General features: G+C 39.2%; 1 protein-coding gene across 1 annotated transcript in view; it reads right to left on the bottom strand.

Annotated features, from left to right (window-relative positions):
* The window catches only part of brinp1 (bone morphogenetic protein/retinoic acid inducible neural-specific 1), a 104,152-nt gene extending 92,180 nt beyond the window's left edge, over positions 1-11,972 (bottom strand). Inside the window, exon 1 of the mRNA XM_055153705.1 lies at positions 11,724-11,972. The gene's annotated coding sequence lies outside the window, so the exon portion shown is untranslated. The remainder of the gene's footprint in view (positions 1-11,723) is intronic.
* Positions 11,973-17,687: the final 5,715 nt, after the last annotated feature.

Raw genomic sequence — 17,687 nt, 5'->3', positions numbered from 1 at the left:
TTTGCTGGAATGAACCCTAACAGATGTGTTATGGGCCAGTGCTGGACCAGCCACTATACGCAGGGGCTGATTAAATCATACGAGATGCCTCTGTGTTTGTGAAGTGCGCTCTGCATCTTATTCCAGGCAGCGCACTGTCAGCATTTTGATTCAAGCACAAATCTGACTGAAACACAAATCATCTCCCTGTCTGCTACCAGCGAGGCTTGTAAGCTTTTGCAGGCATTTTGTGCTAAAACTGCATTTCAGCCTTTACAAATAGGTCTACTGTGGGCTGATCTGTCTAAACAATTAAGCGCTTACTCAAACCCAGAATCAAAAATAGCAGTAATAGCAGTAGGCTATAGTGAAAAAAGGGAAAGACTTGGTGCATGGAGAGTCCATTTTATTTCGCAATTTGGATCGAGCTGCGAACAGTGTGGGTTGCCAGGTTGGCACACGGAGACTGCTGAGAAAACAAATTATTCACATCAAGTGACTCTATTAATGAATTTGTGCCAATATCTCTTCGGAGTTGATCGCGGGTAACAACTGCGTCAGTGACTGAAGAGTTTCAAAATGAAGTCACTTTGGAACAAGGTTGATATCACTTTCTCCTCAATCAGACTATGCAGACGGAGCCCCTTGAAAATCAATGCCACGTGAATAAGACTACCATCAACTACCATTTAGCGCCACCTACGTCTTTATTAGGGTGGTGTATGTTAAGTGTATTATGCAATTACACTAGAGCATAAAACAATTATCTTCTGTGATTCAAGGATGCTTTCCACAATGTGAAAAAGAAAGCATTCCCACAGGGTGAAGTATAAAGACCTGCTTATGCATACAAGTGTATTTCATATTATTGCAGCAACCAAAGTTCATCTGAGGAAAATGGAAAAGGGGCATGCAGCAATGAGAAGTAAGGGATTTCGATGAACAAAAATCAAATGGAGAAGAATCAAGTAGAAACCTCTGCTAAGTCACAGTAAGTGTAAATGTCAGCCTATTCATGTGTTTCTGAGTGATGAAAAGCTAGAATTGTTGCTGTAGCAATTAACATTTCAAAACAAAATATCATATCTTTAGAATGGGAAAAATACTGAAAATATCTGGAAGATACAACCCATGAAATTCTTGGTTGCCTAAGGACATGTTCTGTCGACTACTAAAACTATTATGTATCTGACCTAAACTAAACTACAGCTGCATGGGAATTCATGGAAAAACAACTATTTCTGCAGAAAAAAAAGTAATAAGAAACAATATATTTATATGTACAAAAAGTAGATTAAATACCAAATCACCAGCTAACTCACAGCATATATTCTCCCTTCTGCTATTATCCCTTATAAATCCTCTAAATAAAGTGATTAGTAGACAAATCAGCCCTACTACCATGTTCTTTTTTTTTTTTTTTTTTTTTTTTTTGTGTGTCTACCACTTTTGCAAACTCCCATATAAATCCAATGAAAACCTTTGGTCATTCTCTTTCTAAAAGCTTTAACCCCACTTCCGTCTCAAACCTCTGTGGATTCTGCAGCGCCAGCTCCATAATTGTCCTCACTTCCTCAACCCCCATCTCTTGTCAGCCCTTTTCCCCTCTCTCTCCTCCCTGGTGTATCGCCCACTCGCACCGTGCCTGTCACCCCGAATCCTTTAAAACAGGATCAGGGCAGTGCCAATTGTTCCCCCACCTCTAAAGTAATAGGTACTGCTTTATGGTATATGATCACCGGGTGTCAAGATTAAAGAATGGCTTTGGTGTTTCCCACTGGTAGACATGGATGAACTGAGAAGATAGCAATATAATTACTGATAAATTTGGCACACCGGTTGTCTTCCCTATACACCTGGCCTGGGTGTCAAAAGTGCGAATAGTGAAGAAATAAGGAGGAAAAGTTGACCACGCCAGCCAATTTTTCCCACTGCTGATATTGCACTTAAGTTCAGCCAATTCAGGGCCAATTGACTGACTTGGGGCTTTTACTCAACCTCCAATGGCCTCCGTTTTGTGAAAGTGGTTCTCTCAGCTCTCCAAGGCAGCAGAGGGTAGAACACAATAGCACAAGTTCACGCTGCAGAGAATCAGGAAGCTATTCTGTAAGCTCAATTTCTAAATGTGGTGCAAGCATAAGAAGCTCCAATCACTTAGAATGTAGTGAGCAGTGCACGTGTAAGGACAGAGGCAGGCAGCAGCTGTGGGGCCAGGCCAGCTGGTTGGGGCTGGTCCAAGCACTCGACACTGGGCTGCCAGGTGGTATCCTCCAGACATGGTAGAAGAGGAGCAGTGGACTGAGACCGAATCAAAATACAGCTAAAAGGGGGTATTGGATGCGTTGTTTTCATTCATAATTAACAATGACACTGACAATATCACCAACAAAATAACTACAACTTAGTCAGCGCTAATAAAGCATCGACGCATAACAAATTTTAAAAAAAGCTTGTCAAGAATTAATCAGATTTAGTATCTACTTCATTGGTATGTGTAGAAGTGTTAAAGGTGCATTGTGTAACTTTTTGGAGGTGGTATTACTTTGTCTGGGATGTTTCTCAGACCCCATTTACACTGAAAGGAATCTGCATATCACCGTATCGAAAACGATCTGTGTCCACACACGTCGTTTCTGTGTCAGCAATCCTTACTTATCCACACAGTTTTGAGCATATTTGTTTATGTTTTACATAAACGAAACTTAAAACCACATGGTTAATTTGTATAAACTGAGCACTGTAAACAGCTCATTATTGTGCTGCTGATGCGGTTCAGTTTCTGTTGGACTAAAGGACACGACTCAGTGGATTATATGTGTTCTTTCTGTGATAGAGGGGTGTTCAGCTAATGGTGAGTTTGTTCTGTGTTTCTATCGCATTGGAGATGGTTCATTTGAAACTTTTCAGAGATTACACGTCTGCAGGTCATACGCTAGTGTATATATGAATATATGCTAGCCTCTTAGTGTTTTGGAGGTGAAGTAGCCTACTTCGTGGTGCATAGACCTACATCAGAGTATCAGCGTTTTCAGGCGTCCACACGGTGCCGGATCAGATCCATACTCAGATGAATTCTTGGGAGATGGCAGCACCAAATCGTTTCATCTCTGGAGCTGTTTTCAGTCGGATTAGTATGGACGAACACTGCATCCGCAACGAAAACAATTTGAATAGGTACTAGATGGGGGACTGAGTGTGGCATCGAATTTATCCATCTACCATTCATTCTCTTATGGGTGTTTTTATTGCTCAAAGAACATGCACACCTACAGTCATTGCACCATCCTCTGCACAGATGTGACTGCTATCTTGGTGTGGTGGCATCTCCTGCTTGTTTCTATGGAGATACTTAAGTTTCCCATTCTGTGAAACATTCCAAGCAAAGCAATAACATCCTCATGGAGAAAAATGTTGGCACACCCTCCACCACATAAGTTACATAGTACACCTTTAAGGATTTAAATATAAATCATAGTGAAACACATTATTTGAGAGACAATATCAATAGGTGTTTCTCAGATTAACAGCTTGCATTGTTCCACTTTCTGTGTCAGAAAGATGCCAGTTTATTTGTTTGGGGATTTCTGGACCTACAAAGGGTCAGTACAGTAATAGAACTGAATAGCTTGTGGAGGTAGCCTCATAATTTTCCCTCTAAGCAGCCATAAAGAGGCTCATACAGTCCGGATAACACATGTATCTAGTGCCTGAAAGGGCCATTTTCATGTGAGTGACCTAAAAAGTACTTACATTAGGGTGTTAACCTAGAATTTAATATGAGTCAGCCTTCTGATCCAACAGTGACCCTCTGCAATCGTATTGATTTTATGTCATGTACAAAAGTCTGCAGTGGATGCGCAGAATATATTGTACATGATACCCAGAAGAGCAGCAGTAGTACATGTTCATAAAATCTATACTGATGGAAAAGGAATAGCTTTATATGCATACTTGTAACCTCTGAGGCCTCTGCATTGCTCCAGTCTAATGTCTTCATTTCTGTACATTATTTTTACTAATGTTCTGCTTTATGAGCTATAGGTCCTAAATTATGCATGATCTATTGATGATTTATCTAACCAAGAATTTTGAGGGGAATGCTGACACCAGAGAGGACCTGTACATGTTAATCATAGCCAGGGGTTCAGACTCTCTGCATGTTCTATCCAGAATATCTTTTCAATCTGGACACCACCTCATCATCCTCATCATCCTCATCCTCATCATCCTCATCATCCTCATCCTCATCATCCTCATCATCCTCATCCTCATCATCATCATCATCATCATCATCATCATCATCATCATGTAACACATGGGAAACAGAGAAGCTCACTCATTTATTATTTACAACAAAATCAAACTTATCTCTCCTTAGACTGAGGTGCTTAGTGTTTCACTCACTGATATTCTGAACTCTGCAATGTTTCTTAGTCTACTGATATATTTTCCCTTTCTTTTCCCCATAAGAACCCATATTTCTTTTGATACAGACTGACCATGTGTAACCCTGATTGGGTAATCCACCTGTCAGATCTGAACTCTGGGAGATCATGTTTTGGAGGCTGGCCAAACTGTTGGTGGTAAAGGAAGGAAGAATTTACAGTGTGCAAACAAAAGCATTAATGCGTGACTGCATAAATATGGTTGAATTACATGTGGGACAAACAAAACACAATAGTTTTTGATGAGGATATAACACTGAACTAGATACACTTTCCAAAATTGTAAAGTGCTGAAGACTTTCCCCACAACTTGGTGTCTGCAGTGCCATAAATAAGAATAAGCCACATACTGCAGAAAAAAAGACTTGATAATATAAATGAGCTAATCTTCTTCCACTTAGCACACATAACTCAGAAATTGGTGGGGTAAACTGGCTTCTATAGTCTCATACTGTATCTTACACTAAATATATTGGCTATAAATTGTGTAGAATAGGCAAAATCAGGTCTAATCATGTGGAATAATAAGAGGGTAATTTAAAGTAATAAAATATGTTTATTGTCCTCTAATCTCTTTAGAACCTGCAGCGAATCAATTTTACATTCAGTGAGTGTTCTGAAGAATAATACTGCCTTCCGGTGTGAAAGAGACTCCGAATTTAGATAGTATAAAGGCTCAAAAAGCGAAGTTTTAACAAGATTATACCGCCACTATAAATACAATTCTTCAATGCTGAGCACAGCCACACGTCAATGAAATGCACTCGTTACCATAGCAGCAACATATGGACAGTTTCAGAGAATTCAAATAGATGGATCAATTTTTCACACAATCATTACAAGCAAAAGTAATGCTGGGAGAATTGAACCTCCCAGTCACATACTGCTATAACATTTTAATGGTTTGCCAACTGGGACACATACGATTGGCATCTGTAAACATGAAGGCATTGCGCAGTAAATTCTAATTAATATACGCATCTCCCAGCGTGGCATGTTTTATCAGTGTACACAGAGCCACACCTGGAGGATTTTATGCACCGGCAAGGTCAAGAACATAAGAAAACCTATAGGCAGTACTTTGCTGTGTCAGGTCATTTCAGGGGCGCTATAGAACAACGGCTTTTACTGCACCAAAGACATACAACATTTAATCTGGTGAAGCTTTTTTATTTAAGATATAAGTTTAAAGAAGACATAATACTTTTATTATGCTTTTATATATTTAGTTCATTGTAAACAGCAGTATTGATCTAAAACATCTAATAAAAAGAGGTACAGTGACTTTGACCTGTTTATAGCTGCAGAGCTGAATGGTGCTCTCTCTTCATAGTAGCGTACTTTAATTTTTGTTTAATCTTAATTGTTGAGAAATTGCATCATTTTTTTCTTCATGTATGATATATGCATGGTTCAGAGTTTTTTTTTTTTATTGTTATTATTAATCGCAAGTATCTACAGTGCTGTGGGCAGAGATGGGGGGTAGGTGAAAACAGACATTTTCTTAACAAGCCTCAAATGCAGCAAAATGCTTCATCACTCCAACATGCTTGAATTGATAAAAAAAAAAAAAAAAGTTTGAGGAAGCTAACGATGAGGGAACACTTTATAACATGACATGGTTAATAGCTCATAAAAGTCAATTTTACATAATATTTCCACTTTAGCTTTAACTTTAACCTCTAGTGTTCATATTATATTGTGTACACCAAAGCAAAGAAGTTTAGGGTGTCATGTCACACTGACAATAGTAAGTGTAGAATAAAGAATAAAATATGAATACAAAAATTGCACTTGACTTGCAAGTATATGGTTAGAATACTATAATGCAATACAACACAATATAGATTTCACTTTAGACCTCCCTATACCATGCAAGGCCAATAAAAAATACTAATAATGCAGATGAAAATGAGAGCTCAAGCCCCCGCAGAAAATTGGCAATTGCAAAAAGAAAATTCACGAAGGTCTGGTCACAGCTGCTCTTCATCTCCATACAAATTGGGGCCCTGAGATATTTTAGCTCTGAGAGGGCACCATTTTGTTTAGAATGCCTCAGACACAACTCTGAGACTGGAGCGGATCAAATTACTGTATAGTGCTGCAGGGAGCATGGGGAGGCAGCAGTGAAGCAAATTAAGTTAAAGGTTCTATGTGTAATAGCCAGCCAGAGCAGTCTGCAATTGTTGAAGACCACAGCAAATCAAAACATCTTCCCCAAAACATGCCAGAATAGAGCAGGCCAGTCGCTTCGATGATAAATAGTCAGAGATATTGCTCTCGGTTATCTTTTTTGTGAAAAAGTAATAACATCCTGACAGAGCTTAATGACTCTGAGTTGGCAGTCGGCATTAGCCTATATTCCAGAGTACATGGAGAGGTTGGAAATTAGGATTGCCAAAAAATGTATACTAATCAAAACTACTCTAGATCTAGATACTCAGTGGAACAAGTACTGATACTAGGCCTGCCACGGTATATACTATATCGACTTATCATTCAAAATATGTTGGATGGAACAATATTTTGGGGGGGCTAGTATTTATTGTGTGTATAGTTTCTTTGCACTCCTACATTTTATAATTATTTTTTGGCTATATAAATGGTTGAATTAATAACTTCTCTGACCCATTACAGATGTACACTAAATACTAATGTGTTTCAGTCTGCTATTTATTTATTGCAGGTCATGTTTTTTTTTTAGTTTTTTTTTTTAGCAATGTTATCGATTTAGAAGTTTTCTTTTTCTTTTTTTTTTTTGTGTGTGTGTGGTTTAAATCTGCTCTTGGATAATTGTGTCAGTCTCATAACTTAATATTATTCAATAGTCTCAATATTATTGTTTATTGTTTATTGTATTACTGTGACAGGCCTATTTGATACTGAAAAAATAACATATTAAAATAACATATCATATTTAATATATAATTTTGTGCAAATTATATTACACAAAATATGATGTTTCCTGAATATTTGAAGATGGTCTTGATCTATATCAGACTGCATGATAATTCTTAATAAATTAATATTATGTTTAGTTTGAAATTACATTATACTTAGGCCTGTCGCAATAATTACTAAATTTACTTATATATTACAAATGGAACCATTATTTTGGGTGGTCAATATTCATCATGGTGCTTTTTCTTTGCACTAGTTGGAAATGTTTGGTTCTTTTTCTGTACTATGATGAAATCTGAGCTGTAGCGGATTGAATTAAATCCGATGAAATCCGAGGCCATGGTTCTCGGCCAGAAAAAGGTGGCTTGCCCTCTGCAGGTGAGTAGAGAGTCCCTGCCTCAAGTGGAGGAGTACAAGCATCTTGGGGTCTTGTTCATGAGTGAGGGGAGTGAGGGATCAGTGCAGTGTCTGCAGTGACATGGTCACTGTATCGGACCATTGTGGTGAAATGAGCTGAGCCGAAAGGCAAAGCTCTCGATTTACTGGTCAATCTATATCCCTACTCTCACCTATTGTCATGAGCTTTGGGTAATGACCAAAAGGACAAGATCGTGGATACAAGTGGTCGAAATTAGTTTCCTCTGCAGAGTGGCTGGGTGCTCCATTAGAGATAGGGTGAGGAGCTCAGTCACACAGGAGGAGCTCGGAGTAGAGCTGCTGCCCTTCCTCATCGAGAGGAGCCAGCATGAGGTGGCTTAGGCACGTCTCCCTACGTCCCCTCCCACATCTCAGGAAGTGTTCCAGGCATGTCCCACCGGAAGGAGGCGCCAGGGAAGCCCCAGGACACGCTGGAGGGCCTATGTCTCTCGGCTGGCCTGGGAACACCTTGGGGTCCCCCCGGAGGAGCTGGAGGAAGTGTCCTGGATGAAGGAAGTCTGTCTGGGAGTCCTTGCTTAGACAACTGCCCCTGTGACTCGGCCCCGGTAAAACAGAAGAAAATGGATAGATGGATTGAATTATGAACTTCTATGACTCATTATAAATACTACAGGGTGTTACATTATGTTATTTATTGCAGTTCATATTTTTAACAATATTGTGCATTTAGAATAGTTTTTTTGTAATAATTATGCTTTAGGATATGGTTTCAATAGTACTGTTTATCATTTAGATTTACTTTAGCAATATATTTCACTTCAAAATGTCTTATTGTGACAGATCTAATTATACTGTCATATGGTGAAGTTTTTACATATTGTTTTTATTCTCATTGCAGTAATATATGGCTAGTATTTTAAATTGAGCATGTTTCTATTATAGAGTTAGAATTTATATCTTCATTCTACAACAAACTAGTCAAAAAAGAGCACGTTTTGCACGTCCTTGCAATCGCCAGCAGCCATACTGTGACTGGGCAATGTGTCTTGTTCCAGTACACAATGACAGGTGACACTCCAATGAGGTCTATAGGCTTCGTTTTCTTTAAAAAATGTAGCAACTGTTTTGGTGATAAGCAAGTAATAGCTTACAATTAAATCTGAGAAAAGCACTGTCATTTGTACATTATTTTAATCACACACTTAATTGTCTTTTTATATTGGGCCAGAAATGATTTTCAGCAATTCTCTGGTTATATGTTGAGTCACACACAGAACAAGAAACCAAACAGAGGCTGCCACTGAAATCCGTGTTCTGAATGACTAGTGATTTATAACAATAAAATTGCCACTATTGTGGTGATTTGCAGAACCCACTTCTGCTCTACTGTGGTGTTCCAAAAATGTGGATTTCATTTGGCTGCAGACACCAATCTGAAACTAAGAATAAAAATGATATTTGAAAATATTAAACTATAATCCTTGCCTATCTTTTTGCCACTTAATCACAGTGGGCCAAATTTTAAAATAATTTCTTAAATCCTTTTCCATCCTAACATACTGAAATTCAGCTGCTTTACTCTCCTTCAAGAATGTTTATGGTTTCACTTTTTTCAAATATCAAAGATATTTTTAGTTAGACATGGCCAAAGATTGTGCAAGCATTTTGTACTGGAGAATATTATAGGGGCATGTTAAATGTATGTTGAATATCTTGGATGTTATAACAGCAGAGTACAGGTCATGAGCCCCAAGAGAAGGTCAACTTCTCCAGCCTCTCCAAACACTCAGCGCATCAGTAAGGCTTCGTCACATGTCAAGAAGTCACCCTTTGGTTTGGTTCAAATCATAACACATATTTTCTGCTTTCACCTCATGGGACGCAGCCTTCTGGCCACAAGTTTCAACCACATAAAAACATTGCTTTTAGAAGACGTAAGCTTTTGATCTGGCTATCCACAGTCCAACACTGTTCCATTGCTCTCAAAGGGAATCTATAATTAAGAAGTTGGACAAAAAGACAAGAGTTTACACAAGGTGAACTATTTTATGATGTATTCCTTTTAATTTTCTTGGAGCTGTTTATGTACTCACACTGAAGACATAATGCCACATGAAGAGGGCAATTTATGAGTAAGTTACAAAGCCATTGACCTCGGTACTGGCAGTTATGTCTTTTGAGTCCTCAAAAGCATCATCAGCATCGGGTCACATAAGCCCTGACACAAATATGGCTTTAAGCTACTGTTGGCATTTCAATTTTGGCAAACGCGTATGGATTGCCCTTGCGCTGAAAATGATTACATGTTGCCAGACCTTTTTGCTATTGAAAAGATCAGCAGATTGAACAGGGCGTCGAATAAAGCCATTTGGGCTGCGGTCCTCATTATATGCACTGCACACTACACATGGCTTAGGCAAAGGAAAAAAAAAAAAAAAAGTTAATTTAAATATTTAAATTTGTATAGAAGAGCAGCGGTTACGTTGATAACATTTGTGTTTGTGTGTTTGTGGTTTTTTTTTGTTTTGTTTTTTTTGTAAAGAGGGTTAGGTGATGACATTTTATTTAGTTATCTCAAGCAATGGATTAGAATTCATTGCTAACAATAACAGCGCCAAACAGTGACTACATTTATTAGGTAACTTGCCACATTTATTTCCCTGGGACTGTTCCACAAGTGATGACCTATGATCCTAAGCAAATCCACACCATGAAGCTGCAGTACACTCATTTTATTTAATTTAATATTAAAAAATAAATAAATACATAAAATCTGCAGTTTACATTCACCACATATGGTCTCAGATCTTTATTCATTTTGTTTGAGACTACATTGTATTGGCCATGAATACTCCAAATCAGACCCATTATCGAAAGACTGCAGTGACAATCAAGACAACAATGTTGCCGCAAAATACAGATAATGCTTCAAACAGCAGCAGCTTGTCTAATTCCATTGAGCTGCTATCAGTATCACGCGCACTTATCTCGCCTTTAGGCCAAACAGTGACACCTGGTGAAGAAGAGCGTGAGCTCCCCTCGCAGTCAGCCAGGAGAACAGCAATCAGTGCAAGTTGAGGGAACACGCCACGGTAACTTTGCTTAGCGTCGAGGTGTCACGCGCGCGCACTAACGCACACGGACGCACAAGCCACTACACAACTATGTTCCACACAAGAGATGATTGAGTGCATAGGCCTAGCACCTGGGCTAAGTGATTCCAGATCAGATTGCACGCAATTCATTAAACAGAACCATTGAAACAAAACATTAAAAAAAAAAGAAGAAGAAGAAGAAAATACGAAACAGGAAGAAGGCTCTATCTGTATATGGGATAGCATGACAATCACTTTTAGTCAAAGCTGAATGCTCTTTCCGGACTGGGGCTCTGAGTGTGCTTTGAAACACACACACACACACACACGCAAGAAGAAAATGAGATTGAACTCCTAAAATATATTAGCTTTATACGCGCTTCCGTTGATACTGATACGGCCTGTACCTGTTTATATTACACCTTGCCCCTGGCTTGACAGCTGTTATTTAGACTAGGTTTGTTTTAATAGTCTCATTTCGAGCTATTATATGTCCGTTTCTTTTCTGCAGCATCGCGTCGTCCAAAGATGCTGGCTCACACGGCTCACGCACGCACGCACGCAGCAGCCAAGTGCACATAATCAATAAAACAACTCATTTGCATAATGTTTAGCTACTGTAGTCCTATAACACCGGAGGACAGTTTGTATTCCTTTAATAGGCGGGTGACGACATTGAGCCAAAGCGTGGCAGCAGCGTGAAAGGACACGTTAGAAGACGGGGGTCAGCGTGAATTATGAAGGCAAAGATTTAGCCATAAAAGGGACAAAACCGGCCAGCACAGTAACATGCTGACCACGCAACATCGCCATATCTGTGCCACTGAGCTGTATTAAAGCGCCACCTTCCCGTTCTCTACCTCGTGGTCAGACCCCCAAAACACTAATCCCACAAAAAGGTGCTGTGTTCAGTGTTATGTCTTACCTAAAACTGACTCTCCCCTCTTCGCGGTAGCTGCGGTCCAAGGTTTGTTAGTTGTCGAGCCAACAACTTCTGCTGTAGCATATGTATCCAGTGTTCATGCTGGTGGCTCAGTCGGTGATGTTGGATTGCGGATGGTTTGGCAATCCTTTTCATGCTCAAGGGAAAAAAATCCTCTTTTTCGGCGTGGTCTCTGGCATTGGCGCGCTCTAGGACGAGAATAAGAAAAAAAAAAGGTAGAAAAAATTACAAGTAGCGAAGTCCGTCAGCGGGGAGAGAGGAAAACGGAACTCTCGGGATGATTAGGGAGATTTATGCCGACGTGTTTTCTTTGAACTCTTTTTTTCTGTAGGAGCAGGAGGACGGATCTCGAGGAAGAGGAGGCTGGGATGCACAGACCGAGGGCGAGAAAGGGGAGGTACAAAGAATACAGTCGCGTATTGTAGAGGACGGTCATAGCAGACAGTAAAAGGGGTGGGTCCGGGCGTGATGAGGCGGAAGAGAGGCGAGGGAACAGAGGGTGGATGAGGATAAAACGCGGTGTCGTGACTTTTTCATGCTTCTGGGTAAATATTTAGCCCAGGCAGCGCACACGGACACACGGATGCAGTCACCAGAGGGAATTGGGTTCAGATGCGTTCAACACGAAAGGAAACTAGGCTATGTGGTAAAATAAAGAGGTAAGCTCGCTAAATGCCTCTTATAACACGTGTAGGATGTGTACTTAAAAAAAAAAAAAAAAAAGACTGGCCACAATAGCCTACACACATAGTGACATTTTGTTTGGTCTTAAGGGACAAGTTTTATTTGCAATAAAAGTTGGAATGGTGTCGCTGTCCGTGGTCCTGAAGTTGAAATACAATCAATTAGCTTAATAAAAAAGAAAAGAAAACAGCCCAGCAGACAACAACATAAGAGGATGTAAGCTTAACAGATACGGTTAGACACTTTCCCATTACTACACGACATAAAACACAACAGGTGGTTCAACATGTCTGAATCTTTAAACACAAAGTGATAATGTAATGCAAAATGTGTTCATTTTACTTTTGTCAGTGTGTGTGGTTTTCCAAATATTATACAAGACTGAAAATCTGTCTGGTGTAGGTTGAATATATATTCTTTGGTCTCATTAAAAATACATCTATACACATGCTTCAGTCCATGTTGAAGTGGACATCTTCTTATGATAACTCCCCAGGACATGACTTTCTAGACTAGGACAGCATTATAGCAGTAGTGGACAGCTCTCACTATAGTCCTCCAAAGGTCCACTCAGAGTCAAGTGTCTCTAGCATCCACCAAGGGCCACAGAAAACGTGCTGCTGCTGCTGTTACTGCTGCATGGAAGTCAATGAGGCTCAATGGATTAATGCAGTCATTACCAAATCATTAGAGTGGAAGTGGTGCTGACACGTGACAGGTTTTCTTTGCCAGAGTAGACACGAAGCACTGCAGGTTGGGGCAAATGGTGCAGCATTAAAATCCAATTGGCCATAGCTTTTATAATGCAAAACCACAGCATTTTATCAGTTATTTCAGAGTTTTAAAGTGCTACTTGAAAGTTAGTTTGTGACGGCTCAAGTACATTTCCTGTCCCTTCTTTGTTATGTGTCAATACCCTGTGTTGCAAGGACAGATACAGAAGACAGCAGGAAAGACAGAAATGTGTATTTTTCATGACATGTACGTTGTGAAGGAAATTGTGCTGATGAGGAGGAGTGACAGCCAGCAACTAAAATATTCTCACCCTGATCTAACTGACTAAAGCGTTTCAAACTTTCCAGTAAAATCAGGCAAAAATAACAGGTTTAATATTCAAAATGAGGCTAAACTACACCTCAAAGCCTAAATCTTCCCTAAAATGTGTTCCAAACTAAGATTTAAAAAAAAAAAAAAAAAAAATAAAAATTTAAAATTAAAGGGGTTAAAGTTTTGTCACTGTCCGTCGTGCTGGATCTAGAAAAATTTGAAGGATTGTTAAATTGTTAATTGAAATAGATTGTTAGATAACTTCTCACATAAATGAACACAAAGAAGAAAGACCAACTAGACTTTTTTTTTTAGATAAATGATCACTTGAATGAACTTTATATAACTTTTTAATAAGTCTAAAAAAAAGTGCCTTTACTGTAAAACAAACTATAGGACAAACTATAGGACAGCACACTTTGACAGTCATGATCTAATTATCGGTCTCTTATGCCACCACATGCCACTCTAACCTGCTCTTTATCTTCAGGCTGTCGAGCAAAAATACAATTTGGTACTGTACAGACCTGGCTCCATTATCCACATAACTTCAGTAATTGTGCCATATTTAACCCCCACTGAGACACCAACACCTTTTGTATGAGCTAGATTTACTTGGACTTTAATGATCTCGAATCGGGCTCCTTGTTAGAAGCCATGTGGTGAATTTTCCCTCCTAGCTGCCCAGAAGAATGTTCGCACCTGCTTAGATTGACAAGCTCGTAATGGCTGATCTCTGAGGTTTAGGCTACACAGGCGTTTCTACGGCGTTAGTGCACGGCTGTCACAGAGTAAGCAGACCTCTCACCGCCACAGCCATGACAGCAAAGACACATGTCCAGGTAGCCAGCAGATCCATCAGTCTTCCATTTTTTGTCTCACTTCTTTCCAGGAAAGTGGGAGGGTCAAAAGCGTGAAGCACGGATGAATGAATATGACAGCGTGGTAGGATTTATGCCACTCTAATGAAAGTTATTTCTGCAAAGTTTTCCAGGTAATGGTACCATCAGATCAGAGAAAAGAAATGAAATGTAACCTCGGAGACAAGAACAGCAATGAACTGACAATTTTAAGCCAATGACAACTTTGAGGAACTAGTTAATTGAGTAAACATTTCACTCTGGAACAGTAGAGATCAACCAAATTATTACAAATGACCAAAGCTCTATATAAAGATCATAACTGGCCCATGTCACAGTCATAGTAATGTCAGGGAACAATACAACTGTGTACTTAACTTTTGTGCAACTTTGCAACTGTACACCCAATCTTTCTGATAGTCACAAGGCTTTAACTTTTTTGGTATCCTGCAATTCAATACAGAAGTGCACCGCATACTACATACAAGAGAAGCACTCAATATGTGATTTCTCTTTCCCTGCAATTATATATTACTATTTATTTATTCTGTGCAACAAAAGTTTGAATGGGAGCAAAGTGACACAGACCTTGAGGCAGGCAGTGTAAACAGTATACGGTGGTGTTGCAGGTTTAATCTCTCCACATGTGGCATTGTTGCAGCAAGTGGGTGGGTGGCTGCTCAGCGGGCACTTATCATATTTCTAATTGCCCATCTGGTGCAAAGCAGTAAGCAGGATGAGGTGTGTGCCACTTCACAAAGATTAATAAAGCGTTTCGAGAGCTGACTCAATTCATACAAGCAGAACATACTTGACTACAGCCTTGTGTATGTGGACTTTTTACTTTCTCAACAAAAACTATTCATGAACAGATCATGACTTCTTTCTTTGGATGCCCTGGCTCAGTTTGACTGCAATAAATGCATCTCACTGCTGAGGTTTTGTGGGGGTGGTATTTGACTGATGGTGCAATGGAAAGAAATTTTCAGCACATGTGTCTTTTGAAACATTTACTTCCAACAATAGCATTTGTCATTCTTCCAACATTTTTATGCAAAGTAATTTTTAAATCAGTACAGTGTCAGTGTGAGTTCATTGTGCCATTTGTTTGGATATGTGTTTGTGTAATGTGAGATATTTGGAAGGTGCTCTTCATAATTAACACTACATACTTGTTCTGGTTTCCAGGCCAGTTGTTAATTTTATTAACTTAAAGTTCATTTATCAGTATCTTCTGATATAAATGTCTGTCCAAATAAAACTGACTTACTTTAAAATACAATACTACTCACAATATTTTGAAATCACATCAACATAAATATATTTCAGGGATGATCAGAATAGGCACTCTTTGAATACCGGCAGGATGATCCTATTCCACCATTCAAAGGAGGTTATGTTTTGGACAAGACTGCATGCAGGTAGATTATGTTCTAAAGCCAAGGATCTGAATATCAGAGCCTCAACCCCTGCTGTGCTATGGCTATGGCTATAGTGTAGCTTAGTTGCCAGAGGTTGTTTGCATTTCTATATATGAAAAAATATATTAATATAAAAAAAAATAGAGTGACATGAAGATTCACAGCTTTAGAACATACTGTGTCTGAATGCACATAACCTTCTTGTAATGATGGACTAAAATGATCTTTTCAGCACACATGTGCTTCTTCAGATTTTTCCAGACAGATACCAATTAGCACTCAGTATCTGTGCACAAATCTGGGCCAGACAAACTATGAGAGAATAACTACTCGCCATTGGGAGCTGTTCTGGCCAGAAGCAAAAAATAACACAAACAAAGACAGTATGTTTGTTTAATTCCAGATAGAGGCAAGTAAACATCTGCAATAGGATTACAATGGGAGCGAAAACAAAGCAGCCTTGAGAGCAGTTCTTCACTCTAAATAATTAAAGTGCGATTAGACCGGCCAAAGGCTGTGCAATGGTGCTGTGGAGTGAACTAAAGCTTTAAATTTGGCTATTAGATTAGATAGTGTGAGAGATAGAGAGCCAAATAGATATATACAAATGAATCAATTGTTATGTTCCTGTTCCACTAACTGCCTAAAGTGGTATACCTGATTTTTGTTTAGTTTTTTTATTAACCATGAGGAGGAAGTTCATTTTTAAACTGTTATTTGACTGCTCTTACTAGTTCTTAGCTCTTACAAGCCCTTTAGCACATTGCTAGTATTCATTAGCATTCATCTTTGGGGTACATGAACAGGTTTAGAACAGCTTCTTAGACAAAAAGCAAAGCAAATCTCTGTTCTCTGCACATCAGCTCGCATTCCAAATAAAATGCTTTATATTTTGATGTGGGCAGTGTGCTGTGGTGTGACTTTTATGCACTTATTGGTGTTAAAAGAAGGTACTCTAGCTTTAACTTCAAGAGCATTACTGGTAAAAATCTGAGAACGGCTTATTGAGTGTGTGGAGAAAGTCTATTCCATCTATGCAGAGGCACTTCACATGGCCTTGTGCGGCAATGCAAATACAAGAAGCAGATGTCTGAAATTGTTCACACAAAGTTGACAGCAAACAACGTGTCATAAATATTGACATCTCATTGTGACAGCAGCACACTCCTAAGCTCCTGTCTGAAGCCCTGCGTAAACACACACACAAACACACACACACACAGCCTTATGTCAACACACGATCTGGAGCCGTACTTGTTTGAAAGCCCGTACTGTAGTAAGAGCGACACTCTCTCTTCCAGGAAACTCCTGGGTGTCACAAAGACTTGGCAGATTTGCTTTTTGGAGAGTTCTTTTGAGCTGCACAGTACTCACAAAGCTACTAATGCCAGCCGTACAGAGTAGAATATTAAGCCGTGAATTAGACAAGAGAATTAGTATGATGAATGTGATGTGAAACATATGTCAAAATGTGTTATAATTATTTCATTAGTCCAGTTTTGACAAATTTTGAAACAAATTGGTTGGTTAGAACAATTTGAACAACTGAACCTGGGTTGCCAGTGCCTTATCCTGCATATATAGAACACATACGGGATTTTATCATTGTCAGGCAATGTGGAAGCTCAGAACCTCCAGGAATTCACTCACTGGGCTAAAGAGGATGCACAAGCACTAACTGATAATTGACAGCAGGTTTTGGGTGGGATATATTAACTCAATCAACATACTGCAAATTGTTCTCTTTATTTAGTATTGTTGGGTATATCTAGATAATTTAAGACTGAGTTGAAGTCTTACCCTCTTTAACTTTTTCTATAGCAAAGAGCCACACTACAACACTGAACAGTCTGGAATGTCTCAAGGCAACTCAACATGTCAGCTTCATGTAAAGAAATACTACACAGGCAATTGGAGCAGAGGAGAGATAGTGT

This window comes from Boleophthalmus pectinirostris, unplaced genomic scaffold, assembly GCF_026225935.1.
Source record: "Boleophthalmus pectinirostris isolate CB_2022bp ecotype Guang Dong unplaced genomic scaffold, ASM2622593v1 HiC_scaffold_18, whole genome shotgun sequence".
Lineage (NCBI taxonomy): Eukaryota > Metazoa > Chordata > Actinopteri > Gobiiformes > Gobiidae > Boleophthalmus > Boleophthalmus pectinirostris.
The sequence above is the reverse complement of the archived record's forward strand: the minus strand, read 5'-3'. Positions and strand labels throughout refer to the sequence as shown.